Source organism: Petaurus breviceps, unplaced genomic scaffold, assembly GCF_028583685.1.
Source record: "Petaurus breviceps papuanus isolate PSGF00001 unplaced genomic scaffold, PetGlider_PUasm1.0 90847, whole genome shotgun sequence".
Lineage (NCBI taxonomy): Eukaryota > Metazoa > Chordata > Mammalia > Diprotodontia > Petauridae > Petaurus > Petaurus breviceps.
In genome coordinates this window covers 4182615-4200114 of record NW_027187360.1, presented here as the reverse complement: position 1 = coordinate 4200114, position 17500 = coordinate 4182615, and the positions used below count along the sequence as shown (strand labels likewise).

The window sequence follows — 17500 nt, the reverse complement described above, 5'->3', positions numbered from 1 at the left end:
GATATCAGGATGAGGGACTTTTCCTCACAAGGGCAAGTTCCAGCCCCTCTCAAACAAGGAAGTTCTCTCCCTTCTAGATTAAACCCAAAGAGAAACAGACACTAAATGGGGCATGTGCCCAGGTCCTTAAGGACACTTAGTCCCACTGCCTGACCTTCTGGGAATGCACCAGCCCATGCAAGGGAGGGTGTGCCAGACTGGCTCTAACCCATGGTTTGGTCAGGCCTCATAGGGATGTTCTCAGACTCTGCCATCTCCATACCCACTTAGCTTTATGCTCAGTGGTCAGAAGAACTAAAAAAAAAAAGTCTTTCTATCTGGCTTCTGGCTCTGGAGATATGTGAGAGCCAAAGATTAGTAGAGAACCAAGGTACCCAAGAAGATAGAATGTCAGAAGGGCTGAACAAGAATTGTCAAGACTAGAAGGGACTTTGAAGAAGATTTCAATCCAATCATTTAAAACTAGAGAGGAGACTTGACTCACACAAGGGCAGAGCCAAGACCAGAACCAAGGTCTCTAGATTCCTAGTCCCATGCTCTTGCCTACAACAGTCCATCTCTCATTTCACCATTGGCTGGCATGAAAAGCAGAGACTGTATTGGGGACATACAGGGAAGGCAACTGGTATCCCATGCTCTTCCCAGGAGCTGCCTGACCCACAGCCCAAAGGGCACCCAGAGGGCAGCAATCCCCCATAGCCTCCCGAGACTCAGCTTGTCAAAGCCACCCATCATCCCCACAACACCGCCCCCCCTTAGGCAACTCCATGCCTCCCCACTCCTCCCTTCAGAAACCAGTTCCAACCTGCCCTCCCAGATCCTGGAAAATGTCTCCCTGGCCCAAGGCCAGCCTCAACCTCCCAGTCCTTACCTTCTCGATCCCTCTGCTCCAGTCTCACTGGCCTCCTCCCACATGCAACACATCATCCTGCCACTGCTTGAGGCGAGGGAGAAGGAGGAGGGGTGCCTTCTCCTCCACAGCCCCTGGCAGCTGGAAGGGCCTCTATCCCCCTGCTTCCTCCATTCCCCGCCTCTTCTGAAGCCTCTTCTCCCTGGGGCTCAAGCTTGATGCTGCTCTCTCCCTCCCTCCCTTCCACACTCAGATCCACCAGGGTTTCATCTCCTACTACAGCTTTTCCACAGGGCTTGGGGATGGAGGGCAGAACAGTGTAAGGCACTGGGTGTAGCTCAGGCCTGTGAAACCGGAGGGAGTGGGAGGGGACCATTTCAGTCATGCCAGGCCTCTCTCTGCCCTCTGCTGCTTTGGAAGCTTTGCTTAATTTTTATTTGATTCATTCATTCACTCAACAAACATTTTTTAAGGTGCCTACTATGTGCGATGAAGAAGATAAAGCAGATCATGCCCCTGGGCTCACATAGCTAACAATCTGTGATGAGAAATGTATAGAATTAAATATAATGCTCATCAGAATGTAGGAGGTGTATGAAATGTGCAGTGTTATGGGAGTTCAGGGGAAGGAGGGAACACTCACAGCTAGGGAGACATCATGGGCCTACAGCTAAGTGGAAGATCATGGATTTTAGAGCTGGATTCAAATTGAGGGATTATCTCGTTCAACCCTCCCCCTTTTTGCAGGTGAGAAAACCGAAGCCAGAAGGATGAAGCCTTGCCCCCCCAAGTTACACAGGTAGTACCAGGATTTGAACCCATACCCTATGACCCCAGATGCTACACTCATCCACTACATATACCACATTGCCTCTCAACAGGTAGGATGACTGAGCAGAAGAAAGAGAGGGTCTTCCAGATGCAGGCCACAGCTACACAGAGATCAGTTGAACGAATTGTGAGTGATCATTATTGTTCAGTCCTATCTGCTCTTCCTGACCCCACTTGGGGTTTTCTTGGCAAAGATACTGGAGTAGTTTGCCATTTCCTTCCCCAGCCCATTTTGCAGATGAGGAAGCTGAGACAAACAGGGTTAAGTGACTTGTCCAGGATCACACAGCTAGTGTCTGAGGTCAGATCTAAACTCAGGCATATGAGTTTCCCTGACTCCAGGGCTGGCGCTCTATCCATTGAGCCACCTAGCAGTGGATGATTAGATTGGGGGGGGGGGGCAGAGAAGACTTAGGGGGAAACATGATAGTTGCCTTGAAGTCTTCAGAAAAGCTGTCAAGTGAAAGAAGGATGAAGCTTTATTCTCCTTGGTCTCAGAGAGCAGAGCTAGACTACAGAAACATCCATTTCGATTTTGATGTAAGGGAAGAGCTCCCTACCAATGAGAGGTACCCCTAAGTGGAAAAGGGAGACCCAAAATGTGGGAAACTCTCCATTGTTGGAAGTCCTCAAGTGAAGGCAGGCAATCGCTTGTCAGGGATGCTGTGGAGAAGGTTCTTGTTCAGGGCAGGGCTAGATTTGAGAAATCTTTGGTCTCTTCCATTTTCATATTCCAAACTCTATTCTCTTCTGCATGAATCCTTTAACACCATTCCCTTGTTACAGTCTCATCCTGAAGCCTCCCTCTACACCTGGGTCTTCCCTACCCTCCTTACATCTTTCATGCTGGCCCCTTTTTCCTAGAATGTCCTATAGGAATCTCAAACTCAATATATTAAAAACTGAACTCATTATCTTACCCCATAAACCAGCTCAATCTCAAAACTTACCTCTTTCTGTCAAGGGCTTCACCATGCTCTGAGTCACATAGGTTCCTTACCTCAGGGGTCATCCTTGACTCAACTCTCTGCCTCACTCTCCATAGTCAATCAGTTGCCAGGTCTTGTCAATTTGACCTCCACATCATCTCCCATATCTATTCCCCCCTACCTTGGTCCTAGTTCTCAATCACCTCTTACCTGGATGATTATAACAGCTTTCTCACAGGCCTCTCTTCTTCCAGCCTCTACACTCTCCAGTTCACCCTTCACACATCTGCCAAAATAATTTTCCTAAGACACAGATCTGACTAGATTACTCCATTTCTCTCAAACCTTCAATAGCTCCCCATTTTCTCTAGGATAAGATACGAATGTTCCTCATGGGTCTGGCACCCAAGATCCTTCACAATCTGGCTCTAGACCAACTTTCTGGTCTAATTTCAAATTCCTTTCTTTAATTCTAGCCAAACTGAATTACTAGCTATTCCTTATGACATCCTATGTCTCTTTTTCAGGCCTTCAACACAGTCTGTTGTCCATAACTATAATTCATCCATTCATTCCTTAAGTATTTATTAAGCACCTATTGTGTTCTGGGAAACATACTAATAGGTGCTGAGAATACAGAGACAAAACAACCCATACTCAGATAAAGTAATAGGAAATATAAACTAAGTAAATATGCAAAGTCATTTCAGCATGGAAGGCAGTAGCTAGCCACTGGGGGTATCAGGATAGGCCTACTGGGGGAGGTGGCACTTGAGTTGAGTCTTGAAGGGAGATAGGGATCTCAAGAGAAGATGAGGAGAGAGTGAGAGGACAGTCTAGGCAAAAGTGTGCATTCTCTTCTCATCTGGATTCTCATAATATTACCTTCTTTTCCTCCAAGGTTTAGATCAAGAGCCACCTCCTCTGTGAAGCTTTTGCTGCTCCTTCCTCCTGTTAACCCTCTTCCTTTCCTCAATTTATCTTGTCTTATAAGGATTTGTGTACATGTTGTACCTGTCCAGGAGAATGTTAAGTTCCTTGATCGTAAGGACTCATGTTTCACTTTTGTCTTTGCATCCTCAATGGTTAGCACATGCCTGGCACCCAGGGGATGTTTAATATGTTTGCCGAGTTTAAAAGAATCAAACCCTTGGATAACCAACAAATTCCATTACTGGAGTCTCATATTTTCCAACCCTCTTTATTACTCAGCGTTAGAGTCCACAGTGTTCATAGTGACAGGGGCAGAGAGCCAAGTACCCCCCAAAGACTTGCTGAATAGGTCATTATCTGTGTGGAAATAGGTGAAATCCTAAGGAGGAGGAAGGCAACAGGGACACCTGTCCTCCACTGGATCCAAGATGGCTTCCTGAAAGGGGAGGCAGGCACAGACCTCTGCCAAGTTTGGAAGGAAAAGCAGGGAAAAGGCTGACAAAACAATTGTGGAAAAATGATTCCAGGCCTCAGGGAGGATGTGTACAGGGGAGAGGCTGGGGGGGACAGAATAAAGGGGAGCGGGAGCTGAAAATAAAGCAGGCTCTTGGAAAACCAAAGAAGGCCAGAGATCCCTTCTCAGGTTGTCTTGCCCTCTGCTCCAATCCAACCCCAACCCACTTGGAGCAGGCCAAGCTCAGTGCTGGAAAAAGCCCCAGCAGATAGGCAGAGTTGAGATTTCGCCATCCTGAAGGAACCCCTGAGGGGGCCGACTGGGAGGGGAGCTGTGTACTGTCTTTAATATCTCCTCCCCCAACCAGAAGAGCAAGACTCTAGCCAGGAAAGCCTTGTGAATGAGCTTTACTGTGCCACCCTGTACTTTCTGAGTAAAAGAGTTATAGAGATCTCAGGACAGCAGGCCTTAGCTAGGGGTTCTTCAACTGGTGTCTGGGAACCTCAGATTCGTTATACATATCAAATTTATGTGTGTATGTATACATAGAGATATATACATTTAAATATAATATATAAATCTGTAACTATAACATAATGTAAATGTTATCTATATAAGCTGTAACTTATATAAATATTTATATATTATACATATAAATTTAAATATGTTAGACATAAATATATATTTAAGTATACCACACATATGTAAATATATTGCATATACATATATTTAAGTATATTATATATCTTAACTATTTTGATATAATTTATTTCCTTGGTAATCCTTTGTATTTTTTACACACTTACAAACATTATTCTGAGGAGGGGTTCATTGACTTCACCAGACTGCCAGAGGGGTCCATGACACAAAAAAGGTCAAGAACTCCTCCCTGCCTTAGCACTAAGAAGAACCTTAGAACACAGAACATAGAATGCCAAAGTTGGAAGTTATAAAACATAAAATATAAAATGTTATAATTAGATGGGTCCTCAGTGATTGTCCTTTCCAACTCCTTCCTTTTATGCTTGCATCTTTCATTTTATAGATAAGGACCTGAGACATAAGACAGGGAATTTGACTTGACCAATGTCACACAGTAAGTTAATGGCATAGCTGGGATGAGAGGCTAGTTTCCTGTATCATCTAAAATACAAGGCTGCCTACTCAGATTCTAATCCATCACAGAAACGGATATATAAGAGAATAGCCACTCTCTTCCTCCCTCTTGCTTAAATTCCTGAACTTATATCATAGAAACATAGGACTTAAAACTGGGGAAATTCAAGACCATTTAATCCAAATCTCTCATTTCACAGATGAGATTCAGTGAAAGGAAGTGACTTGTCCACACACAATATTTGAACTCAGGTCTTGTGATTACAAATCGACCAATTCAGGCTCACTAGCAGGGGTCAATCTGATTTAGGAAAGAAGGGGAAAAAATGTATCGTCTTTTTTTTTCTTAAGAAATATTATTTGATGAGCAGATGGACTTCATAATAACCTGGAAAGATTTATATAAATTGATGCTGAACAAGAAGAGCAGAACAAGGAGAAATCTGTACACAATCACAGACACAACGTATGTGTGACAACTAACTTCAATAGACTGGGCTCCTCTCAGCAATGTAAGGTTTTAAGACAACTCCAAAAGACTCTTGATCAAAAGAGATACCCACATTCAGAGAAAGATGCGGAGTGTGAATGCAGATTGAAACAAAGTACCTGCTGTGTTTCTTTTTCTTGTTTTGTTTTGTTACCACCTCTTTCCCACTGATCATTCCATCAGTTATAATCCTTTACAATCTGATTTATGATTAATGTGAAGATATTTGTAGATCCTATATTGGAGTGCATGCCACCATGATGGGGGGGAGGAGAGGGAGGGGGAGAAAATTTGAAACTCAATGGACTGTGGAACTGAATGTTGTAAACTCAAAGTAAATAAGCAAACCAATTTAATTTTTAAAAAAAAAATAGTATTTGATTAGTTACAAATACTTATAGCAACTGGGTCACCAGAACATTGCCCTTGTGGACTTCCTTTAGTGGGTAAATGAAATAATGAGCAAAGTCCCAGAAGCTCAGAGGTGGGAGGGACCTCAGGGGTCATCCAGTTTCCCACTCTTCACTACACAAAGTGAGTTGTTGCTATTATTAAGGCAGTGTAGTGTAATATAAAGTAGGGTTGACATGGAAGCATGAGACCTGAGTTCAAATTTGACCTCTAATACTCATCATGTGGAATTTACTTAACCTCTCTGAATTTCAGTCTCTTCCTCCATAAAATGAGAAAAAAAAAAAACCTCTAGCACCTGACTTACAGGTTGTTATGAGGATCAGCTGACTTCCTAAATGCAAAGTGCTTTATGAACCTTAAAGTTGTATATAAAGTCAGCTATAGTTATTAGAAACATTTGCAAACATTTTTCCATAAGCAACTTATACAATCCTATTTGCCATTTTAGAAAAAGCCCTTGTTTAATTCATACTTCTCTGGTTCACATTTTGTGATGTTTTCATCTGGTTTAATTGCATTCCTTTAGCCTATAAGTTTCTCTCTCTCTCTCTCTCTCTCTCTCTCTCTCTCCCTCCTCTCCCCCCCCTCCCTTTCCCAATGGAAAGATTCTTGTACTTGGAGTCAGAGAACCTGAGTTGAGTCCTACCTTGGCCACTAATCATCTGTGTTATCTTGGACAAGTCATTTCCCCCTTTCTGAGTCTCAGTTTTCTCATCTGTAAAAAGAGAAGTTTAGACTCAGTAATCTCTAAGGTTCCTTCCAGTTCTAAACCCTATGATCTTAGCTAGTTTTGTCACTCTTGCTTTGTGTAGCCTTGTGCACTTAACACAATGTGTGGCACATAGTGTTTAACAATGCTTATTGACTGACTGACTAAACTTTAGCTTCCTTATTTGTAAAATGGGGGTAGTAATAACAAAAATAACTCATACTTAGATTCACAAGGTGCTTCCTTCCCCTACTCCACCCCCTTCCACTGCATGAAGTAAGTATTGTAAGCATTATTACTATTCCATTTTTATAAATGAGGAATTTGATATTTGGATAAGTGAACAGATTTGGCCCCTGTCTCACAGCCAGTAAGTGCTAGAACTAGGATATTGATTCAAGTCTTTAGACTTGTGCTTCTTTGACAACCTCCTACTGCACTATCCCCCTCACCAGGATATGGGGAGGCAATAGAGAGCTTTTATCCTAATCAATTATGAGAGAGGCAGGGGTGGGATTTCCAGCCCAGCTCAGGGAGACCTGGAGCTACAAACGTTCCCATCTCTAAAATTTCACTTTCTGACCTCTCTTGTAAGAGCTATTGTGAGGAAAGCCTTTTATAAACTTGACACACTATGGAAATTAAAGCTGTTTTAATTGTTATTATTTTTCCTTTGTGACCCAGTTTTGCCTTCATAAACTGGTTGTGGGGGAGGACACAAAGTGGGATTTGTGGGGTCTGCACAATCCTGGGTTGGACATTTGGTCCAGGCCTCCAAGGAGCTTACCCTCTGCTTGGGGAAAAAAGGTCACATGACCACAGGAGCAATGTGGTAGAGTAGACAAAATGCTAAACTCGAAGACAAGAAGAGCTGGGTCTGAATTCCTCTTCCACCACTTTCTGTGGGACCCATGGGCAGGCACTGTTCTCTGAGTTTCAGTCTCCTCATCTGTAAAATGGGGATGAGCATTCTATAGCTCATGCTATATGCTCAATTTTATAAATATTCTCCCATTTGATCCATACAGCAACCCTGGGAGGTAGATGCTATTTTTATTGTCCCCATTTGACAGATGAGAAAACTGAGGCAAATAGCAGTTAAGTTGCTTGCCCAGGGCTACTAAGTGTCTAAGGCCAGATTTGAACTCAGGTCTATCTCACTCCAGGCTCCATGCTCTATTCACTGTGCCACCTAGCTGCCTTCTGGCACTGCCTACCAAGACATGGGGCTCCAAGGAGTTAACTGTGAGACTCAAATGAGACAACAGTTGTATGCAAACCTTAAAATAATGCTATATATATATATATATATACGCACATATATATATATATATATATATATATATGTATACATACATATATATTATCAATGGCAACTGTTACTGGAGCCAGATCAAACCGCCCTCCAAGAGCTGATTGTTAAATTTTCAGTGTAAGCATAAATACCTCAGAAATCCACAAATTAATACGTGATTTATTGTTTTCCTGTTTGTCTAGACTTAAGGAAGTGCTGGAAAAAAATGTTCATCATGCAGATTAAACTTAGAAGTATCATACATACATTGGGGGTGAGATGGGGAGGTTGTTGTTAAACACCAACCTATACCTGGGCAGCATGATCAATTTATATTGAAAAGGATATTACTTCAAGCCTTTCTTTTTCAGAGGAATGGTTGAGGCCTAGAAAAAAGTGACTTGCCCAAAGTCAAATAGGTGAGTAGCTGTATTCATGAAAAGTTCAGTCTTGCTCTAAGAAAACAGTCCCCATGTTCTTTATCTCATCTGCATTCCCACTCTAGAGCAGACATTCCCACCCTGTTAGGAGACACTGGTCTGATTTTGCAACATCTGTTTCCTTCTCCAAGATGCCCTGCAGTTTTTCCCTCAATCTCTGCCTCTGCCTTTGTCTCTGTCTCTGTCTGTCTGTCTGTCTCTCTCTCTTTCTCTCCCTTTCCTCCCCTCTCTTTCTCTCTCCCCCTTCTTCCTTTCTTTCTTTCAGAGAATTTTGTTCAAAGAGTTTTGAGGATTTCAGGACGTTGCATGAGCTCAAATAAGCATCAGTGTAGGAATAGGGAGAGGTGCGGCAGGATGATCTCAAAGCACCTTCATGGAATCAGTTCGGGAAGCCTTCTCTTGCCCCAGCCAGGGGAGAGGGAAGACTAGTAGAAGGGTAAGGTGCAATGAAATGAAGCCTGGATCTGACTTACTAGCCATGTTACCTTAGGTAAGTTATTTAACCTTCACAAGCCTCAATTTCCTCACCCATAAAAGAAGATAGCAATACTTGAACTTCCTATCTTACAGAGTTGCTGTGAGGAAATATTAGACATTGTTATCACTTAATGTGCCTGGAGAATCCTGTCTGGGGCTCTGGGTGGATTCACTGAATGGCAGTGCTGGAAGTATCCTTAGAGGTCATCTAGCTTCATTTTAAGGAGATATTGAGGACCAGAAAGAGTAACTTACCTGAACTTGGGGCAGCTAGGTGGCACAGTGAATAGAGCCCCAGCCCTGGAGTTAGGAGGACCTGAGTTCAAATCCGGCCTCAGACACTTGACAAACTTACTAGATATGTGACCTTGAGCAAGTCACTTAACCCCAATTGCTCTACCTTCCCCTCTCCAAAAAAAAAAAAAAAAAAGCAAAATAAAATAACTTACCTGAACTCACACAGAGAATTAGTGATAGAACTGAGGTCTCCTGGCCATCAGACTCAGTTTCCTTCCATTATATCACTCTTGTGAATTTTCAGGGAAGCCCATCCATTCACCCTGCCAGTTGTCCTGCCACAGCTAAGTACTTCCCTCAGTCTGTCTCCAGAAGGCTTTGATGACCCTGTGACCCAGCTATAAAAACCAAGTCATCAAGCTTAGTCCTCGAAGTCTGCATGACTCTAGAAATCCCAGCTGTGGAATCAGGCTGTTTACGTCATCCTTTAATTTCCATCCCTACAGAACTGGCTAGGAAGGTCACTGGGTAAGCCTGGAGAAAGCTAGGGGCATGGGGCTACTTGGCATGGAGAAGAGAAGGAGCAATCTAACTGGTCCACTGCGGTTGCAGCTTCTGGTGCCTAGATGGCTCTGGTGCCTTGGCTAGGTGAAACACAGGCTCTTAGGAAGGACCCCAAATCACATATGGACCTACATGGACCTTTCTCTCCCTCAGCTTGGGCTAAGCACACAGTATTCTATTCACAGTTCCAAACATACAACATTCCCATCTCCACACCTTTACACAGGCTATCCCTTAAACCCAAATTCACTCCTGCTTCACCTCCCCCTTTTAAAATCTGTCAGGACTCAGCTTGAATGTGACATCCTTCATAAAACTGTTCCTGATCACCCCAACTGTGGGTCCTCCCCCCAAAAAATGCTTTGTATATATTTTTTATTTATTTATCTATGGATGTGTTTTTCCCCCTCAATGGAATGTAAGTGCAATAAAGGCAGGGGATATGCATACTTATGTATATACACACATATGTGTGTACATATTTATACATATACATATATACATATACTATACACACACATATATACATATACATATATATTTGTCTTTGTATTTATAGTGCTTGACATGGTACTTGGTACCTGGTGCTTAATTATTGCATATTGATTGATCCCATATTCATTTGCTCAATTGACAAACTGATCAAATGTTGGATCCAAAGGCTTTTGTCAGTCCTACTGAATGATATCACATCATCTACTCCATTCATGACTCCCATTATAGGTTTTACAACTGCCTCATAGACAGGGCTAGAGGAATATCAGAGCTAGAAGGCACTTTAGAGATTATCTCATCAAAACCCTGATTTTACAAGAAAAGAAACTGAGGTCCAAAAAGAGTTGCTGATTTACCCAAAATTGCCCAATCTAGTAAATGAAAGAGCTAAGACTAAAAAGCAGGTCAGAACACAGGGCTTAGCTGGACCTAATAGCTTTTCTCCTTCATTTGGAAGGGTATACAGTTCAAAAAAGCCTGGAAGACTGGCCATTGGGAGTTGGCATTGACATAGAGGAATGAGGGCCTCAGCTATGTTTCCTGCACGCAAGGAAGAAAACTAGTGAAGTAAGAAAGCATAACCCACAGCTGTTTCCGGAAAGTGTATGCCTTTACGGAAAACACGGAAATCTCCAGATCACCTGCCCAAGGGAAGATGAGATGACCAAGGTAAGGTCCAAACACAAGCACTGGGAGAAAAAAAATGGGCTCAGCAGAGGCCTCACATTAAGTCATCATCAGTAAATCAAGACCAGAAGGACCAACAGACAGAGTAGACAAATAGTAAGATATGAGAGGCAATCCATAATCTCATTTCTAGATCCAGAACCTCAGAGCTAAAAGGGTATTCAGTTTAACTTACCTGAACAGAAACAAACCCCTCTGCAACATCCCTAAGAAATGAATCCAAAATCACAGGATTTGAGAGTTGGAAGACATGTCAGCTTCTATTTGGCTTGATCCCTACACTAAAATATCCACACTATAATGTTTTCAACAAGTCTGCTTGAAAAGCTTCAAGGGGTGAGTGGTAGAGAGCCTACCACCTCTTGAGAAAGTCCATTCCACTTAGGCACAGTTATGATTATTAAGAAGTTTTTCTGGACATCAAGCCTAAAGTTGCCTGTTTGGAATTTACATTCATCATGCCTGGTTCTGTCCCTTGGGGCAAAACAGAACAAGTCTAATCCTTGTCTCACATGACAGCTTCAAATACTTGAAGACAGCTATTGTGTCTTTCCCCCCACCCCTCATTCACATTTTCTTCAGGCCAACCAGTTTCTTCAACCAATCCTCACATGTCATGGATACAAGATCCTTCACCATGCTGGTTGTCCTTCTCTGGGTGCTGTCCAATTTATCAATGTCCTTCTTAAACTGTGGTGCCCAGGACTGAACACAAGACTCCAAATGAGTCCTGATGAGTGCAGAGTATGGGGGACTTAGTATGGGAGACTATCACCTCTCCACTCCTGGGAGCTATACCCCTCTGAATGCAATCCAAGATCATGTTAGCTGCCATTTTTTCATCTGCCACATCACACTGCTGATTTGCAATCCACTAAAAACCCCCAGTGTTGTTTTGTTTGTTGTTTGGAAAAACTATCTATCCATATTTCATCCATCTTACATTTGTGAAGTAGACTTTGTATATCTTAATGCAAGGCTTTATATTTATCCCTATTGAATTTCACATCATTAAATTTAGCCCAGTGATCTAGCCTATAAAAGTCCCTTTAGATCCAGACTCTGTTATCTGGCATGTGACCTATTACCTCCCAGCTTTGTGCCATCTTTGAATCTGATGAGCATACTATCTATGCCTTTATCCAAGTCATTGATAAAAATGTTAAACAGTATAAGGCAAATCATAGATCCCTGGGCACTCCTCTGGAGATCTCCTGCCATATTGACATTGAACTATCAACAGCTACTCTAAATATGGCCATCTAACTAATTTTGAATCCATTTGATCATATTATCCATACAATCCATATCTCTCCACCTTCTGCACAAGAATAGTATGAAAAACTTGATATAAGTTTTGCTAAAATCTCAGCAAACTATGTCTATAGAATTCCCCTCATCTACTAGTTTAATAGTCCTATCAAAAAAAAAAAAAAGGAAATGTGGTTAGTGTGGAATGACCTGTGTCTTGATGAAGCCATGTTGGCTCTTTGTAATTTCCCCTTCCCTTTCTAGATGTTCACCCAAAATCTCTTGTCATATGTTCTAGAATTTTCCAAGGAATTAGAATCAAGCTCCCTGGCCTATAGTTTGCAAATTTCTGTCATTTTTCCTTTAATGAAAATGGGGGGGGGGGGGGCAGCTAGGTGGCACAGTGAGTAGAGCACCAGCCCTGGAGTCAGGAGGACCTGAGTTCAAATCTAGCCTCAGACACTTGACACACTTACTAGCCATGTGACTTTGGGCAAATTATTTAACCCCAATTGCCCTCCAAAAAAAAAAGAAAATGCGGACATTGACCCTCCTCCAATGTTGCGGTACCTCTCCTATTGATCCAGGCATGATCTTTCAATTGTCACTGATGCTGGCTTAGCAGTCACACCTTCTGGGTCAGTTACTTGAAATCAAGTAGCCTGACAAATATGAACTACTGTTAGTTATACAGTTGCAATTGTTAGGTATACTTACAGATCAGACTGGAAACAGAAATCGTTGTGGAAGAATAAAGACTGTGACTCAAGGAAGCAGCCTGTTGTAGTGGAAAGAGGCATCAGCCACAAAGTCAGAGGTTCTGGGTTGAATCAGTGTTGCTAGCTCCTTGCTGTCTAAGACAAGGCACAATCCTTCAAAGCCTTAGTTTCTTCATCTGCAAAGTGGGAGCTACTAGATGCTCCTTAGAGTTGTTTTCTTTCCAACTCTAAACCCTTTGAAACTCATTCATGCTAACGTATCGATGAGCAATAACGCCAGGAAAATAGCATATACCACAACAAAAATACTGGGAAAACAACCACCTTTGAAAGACTTAAGAGAACTCTGATCAAAAAGGATCAACCATGATTTCACAGGACTGATAGTGAAGCAAAGGTGCTACGCCTCTTCTGACAGAGGGTGATAGTCTCAGGGTGCAGACCAGTGCACATGGCCAACATGGAAATTTGTTTTGCCTGACTGTGAATATTGGTTACAAGTGTATTGTTTTTCTTTCTTTTTTTCAATGGGGGGGTGGGGTGGATCTGAGAAGAAAAGTTGATTTTTGTTAACTGAAAAAATAAATAGATAAATGAATGACTGAACAAATAAGTGAGAAATTGTTTTCTGAGAGCAGGTTTGGGGATAAAGAATGTAGACAAACTAAAAAGAGAGGCAGGGGCCCTAGGGGACAGGAAGCAGAAAGGGAGGTGGTCTGGAAGCCCCCCAAACCAGTTGAAATCCTCCACGATTTTGTCAAGGGCCAACTCTGCTTGGAATTGAGTTCTACAGGGAGTTAGTTGTCCTTACAGAAACCTTGGCCTTCTTCCAGGGCCTCATCTATCTTCTCTCATGGTCACTCTAGTAAATAAAATATTTTTCTCCCAACATAGGGGGTAGGCATGTGTTGCAAACCCTTGCAAAGGAAAATATAGATCTAACTGGCCCCCTTGAGAAAAATTTGGAAGTTTTTAGTTTGCTGGCCCTATCAGACAATCCATTTTCATTTCTTTTAGTCCACAATTCCTTGCTTCCAAGGAGTTCAGGAACATTCACACTTCATGGTCCCATTTACATCCCCAATTTGGGTCATTAGAAAATTGATTGAGGCTAAAAAGGGAATCTATTTCCTTATTTGCACAACCAAGATAAGAACTCTCCATGTGTGCAAAGTCTCATAGCAAAAAGCAAAACACTTTCTCTGCAATAGTCGGGTATGGTTGGTAAGATGTGTTATTCTCCCCATTTTATAGATAAGGAAACCGAGACTCAGATAGTTAATGTGGCTTCCCTAAAGTGACAGAGTTAGTAAGCCGCAGAGCTAGGGTTTAAATTCAGATCTCTCCATGTCCTGCCCACACTTTTTCCACTATATCACAAAAAATAGGATTAGTTTAATGCAATCAGAATTATCTATTTTATACCTAACCCTGCTCTCTCTCACTTATCAAATTATAAACTGTAAATTAAATTAAATTATAAATTGTCCTCCTATCCATAAGTCTGATAAGTAATATGTTCCATGTTCTTCTAATTTTCTTGAAGAATTGATAAATAGAAGTATGTATAGAATAATTTTACATATATATACCTATTTGTGTCTAATGGTAGCCATCTCTGGGGTAAAAGGGGGTAGAAGGAAAAAGGTGGGGGGGAAGAAATTTACATGATAACTTTATTATATATTTAAAAAGAATAGTAAGTTCTCCACAATAGATTGGCAGTTTCATGTGAAATCTTTTTTATTATACTATGTTATGGAAATGCTTGTTTTATTCCATAAATTAAAAATAAAACAAATAAATGTTTAAAAAATAAAGATAGGATTAGAACCCAGGTCTCAGGATTTTGTCTCTGTCCACTTGATGATATTGAAAACACGAAGTAAACTGAAGAAGCCTGCTTTAGTAAGATGCTGTGAACTGAGTAGGACTCTTGGATAGAAAACATTTTAGTGTCAGTCAAAAAAAGAATGAGGCTAACACCAGTCTCTCTTCTCTCCCTTTGCAATTCTAATGTATAAACCACATGTCTGCCAATTGATTCTATCTTGTCTTGGATTGTTCCCCAATTTTCCTGTGAGTGTGAATCTTATCTTCCCAGGCAGAGTGTGTGTACTTTGAGGGCTGGGTCTGGGTCTTCTCATTTCTCTTAACTTCTGCAGCACTTGTCACAGGCCTAGGTACAAAAGAAAGGTACAGAATCACAAAAATTCAGAGCTACAGATTTCATATTCAGTGCTCAGTGTTTTCATCTCATAAATGACAGAGTTGATAATTGAGTATCTTACCCTACAAGAAAGTAGGGGGAAAGGGGATGGGGGTGGGGATGACAGAAGGGAGGGCAGATTGGGGGAGGGGATAGAAGCAAACACTTTTGAATAGGGTCAAAGGAGAAAATAGAATTAAATGGGGGGTGGGATAGGATGGAGGGAAATATAGTTAGTCTTTCACAATATGACTACTATGGAAATGTTTTGCATAACTACACATGTATAACCTATACTGAATTGCTTGTCTTCTCAATAGGAGGAGATGAGGAAGGAAGGAGGGGGAGAATCTGGAACTCAAAGTTTTAAAAACAAATGTTAATGGGGTGGCTAGGTGGCAAGATTTATAGAGAACCAGCCCTGGAGTCCAGAGGACCTGAGTTCAAATCCGACCTCAGACACTTAACACTTACTAGCTGTGTGACCTTGGGCAAATCACTTAACCCCAATTGCCCTGCCTTCCCCCCTCCAAAAAGTAAAAAAAAAAAAAAGAAAGTAAGGGGGAAGGAGGTAAGGGAGGTGGAATGGGGAGAATAGAAGAGAGGGCAGACTGGTAAAAGGGGTAATCAGTATGCATGTCATCTTGGGTGGGGGGAGAGATGGGGAAAAAATCTGGGACTCAAAATCTTGTGGAAATTAATGTTGGAGACTAAAATAAATAAATAAACTCTGGAGAAAAATGAGGGAGTTGAGCTACATCTCTAAGACCCCTTTTACTTCCAATATTCTGGATTCTATGTCCTAAGAGCTCTCCCAGTTCTGACATTCTATGTTCCAAGATCCTTTCAGGCTGTGTTATTTTATTTCCTAAGGGCCCTTTTAGATCTGACCTTAAAATACAGAATATCAGAGCTGGAAGAAGTTTTAGAACATGGACTATCAAAGCTGCAAGGAGACCTTTAAAATACCAACCAAAGAAATGTTTTCTATTCAAAAGTCCTACCCATCTAACAGAAGACCCCCTTTTTTTGCCTCAGCAAATTTTTTTAAATAATAAAACATACAAATGTCAGAACTGGAAGGGACCTTAGAACATAGAATGACATAGCTAATCGCTCTTGAGAACGGGAAGGGGGAGTAATAACTGGTATAACTATGGTGATGTAAGAAACAGAAAATATTAATAAAAACTTTAAAAAGCAAAAAAAAAACAAAAGAAAGGCTTAGGACACTTGTTAAGCAATGACTTTCTCTTGAGACATACTTGGAAGAATATCTTTTACAACTTCATAAAATTATTACATTCAGGAAGGGGGTGAAAGAATGTTATAGCTAGAAAGGACTTTAGTCAGACGACAAATATTTATTCAACACCTACTATGTGCTATATTCTAAGTACTGGTAAGATAAAGAAAGGCAAAATCAGTTCCTGCTCTCTAGGAGTTCACTGTGTAATGGAGACAAAAATCAAACAATTACAAACAAACAAAAAACAAGCTGTATACAGGATAAATTGGAAATAATCAAGAAAAGGAAGGCATTAGCATTAAGAGGGATCAGGAAAGGCTTCCTGAAGAAGGTGGGATTTCAGGTGGGTCTTGAAAGAAGCCAGGGAAGCCAAGAAGAGAGATTAAAAGGGGGAGTATTGTAGGCATGGGGGCAGCCAATGAAAATGCCCAGCCTGAGAACAACAAGGATCACTGGATCAAAGAGTATGTGGGCCAAAGGTAGAGAAGGAAGGGGTAAGAAGACTGAAAAAGTGGAGGGTAGGGCAAGTTATGAAGGGCTTTGAATTTGAAACAGAGGATTTTCTATTTAATCCTGGAGGTAAATGGGAGCCACTGTACTTAGAATATTCAGAATTATAAAGGAACCTGGAGCCCATCTAGTCCAACCCCTTAATTTTATAGAAGGAAAGCAACTTGTCCAAGTTCCCACATCAAGTTCCTGGCAAAACTGGAACTAGGACTCAGTTTCCCTGACTCCCAGTTCAAGGCATTTCCCCCTACACAGAGCTGACTCCAATCTTTGCTACTGCATTCATCACAAGGAACTCCTTTACACTGCTGCTAGCTCTCCCCAGAATGAGATAAAGGCTATTTCAATGGTCTGCTTTTTAAAGTAACAGTGAATTAGTCAGATGTGGTGGGACACTTGTAAAACCTGCTTCAAGGGAGACTCACACTGGAACACCAACAGAGCTCAAGAGCTCTATAGTAAATTAAAGTCAATCAGGGGCTGCTCTAAGTTCAGCACCAAGATGATGGCTGTCTACCTGTGACACAGGTGGGAAACAGAGCAGGTCAGGTCAAACCAAACCTTCCATGCCTATTAGTAGAGGGATTGGACCTGTGAGGAGAGAGAGAGAGAGAGAGAGAGAGAGAGAGAGAGAGAGAGAGA

At 41.7% G+C, this 17500-nt stretch overlaps 3 long non-coding RNA genes across 6 annotated transcripts in view; 1 reads left to right on the top strand and 2 right to left on the bottom strand.

Annotated features, from left to right (window-relative positions):
* Positions 1-1168, bottom strand: part of LOC138149407 (uncharacterized) — a 21756-nt gene extending 20588 nt beyond the window's left edge. The window contains exon 1 of the long non-coding RNA XR_011165313.1: positions 872-1168. This is a non-coding gene — a long non-coding RNA (uncharacterized lncRNA). The remainder of the gene's footprint in view (positions 1-871) is intronic.
* The window catches only part of LOC138149409 (uncharacterized), a 26583-nt gene extending 11856 nt beyond the window's left edge, over positions 1-14727 (top strand). The window contains exons 3-7 of one of the 4 annotated variants that reach the window (XR_011165316.1): positions 1598-1649; positions 1732-1808; positions 5465-5625; positions 8392-8439; positions 10691-14727. This is a non-coding gene — a long non-coding RNA (uncharacterized lncRNA). The remainder of the gene's footprint in view (positions 1-1597; positions 1650-1731; positions 1809-5464; positions 5626-8391; positions 8440-10690) is intronic. The other 3 variants (XR_011165315.1, XR_011165318.1, XR_011165317.1) reach the window with 3 other exon arrangements.
* LOC138149408 (uncharacterized) overlaps positions 14609-17500 on the bottom strand; it is an 11639-nt gene continuing 8747 nt past the window's right edge. Inside the window, exon 2 of the long non-coding RNA XR_011165314.1 lies at positions 14609-15069. This is a non-coding gene — a long non-coding RNA (uncharacterized lncRNA). The remainder of the gene's footprint in view (positions 15070-17500) is intronic.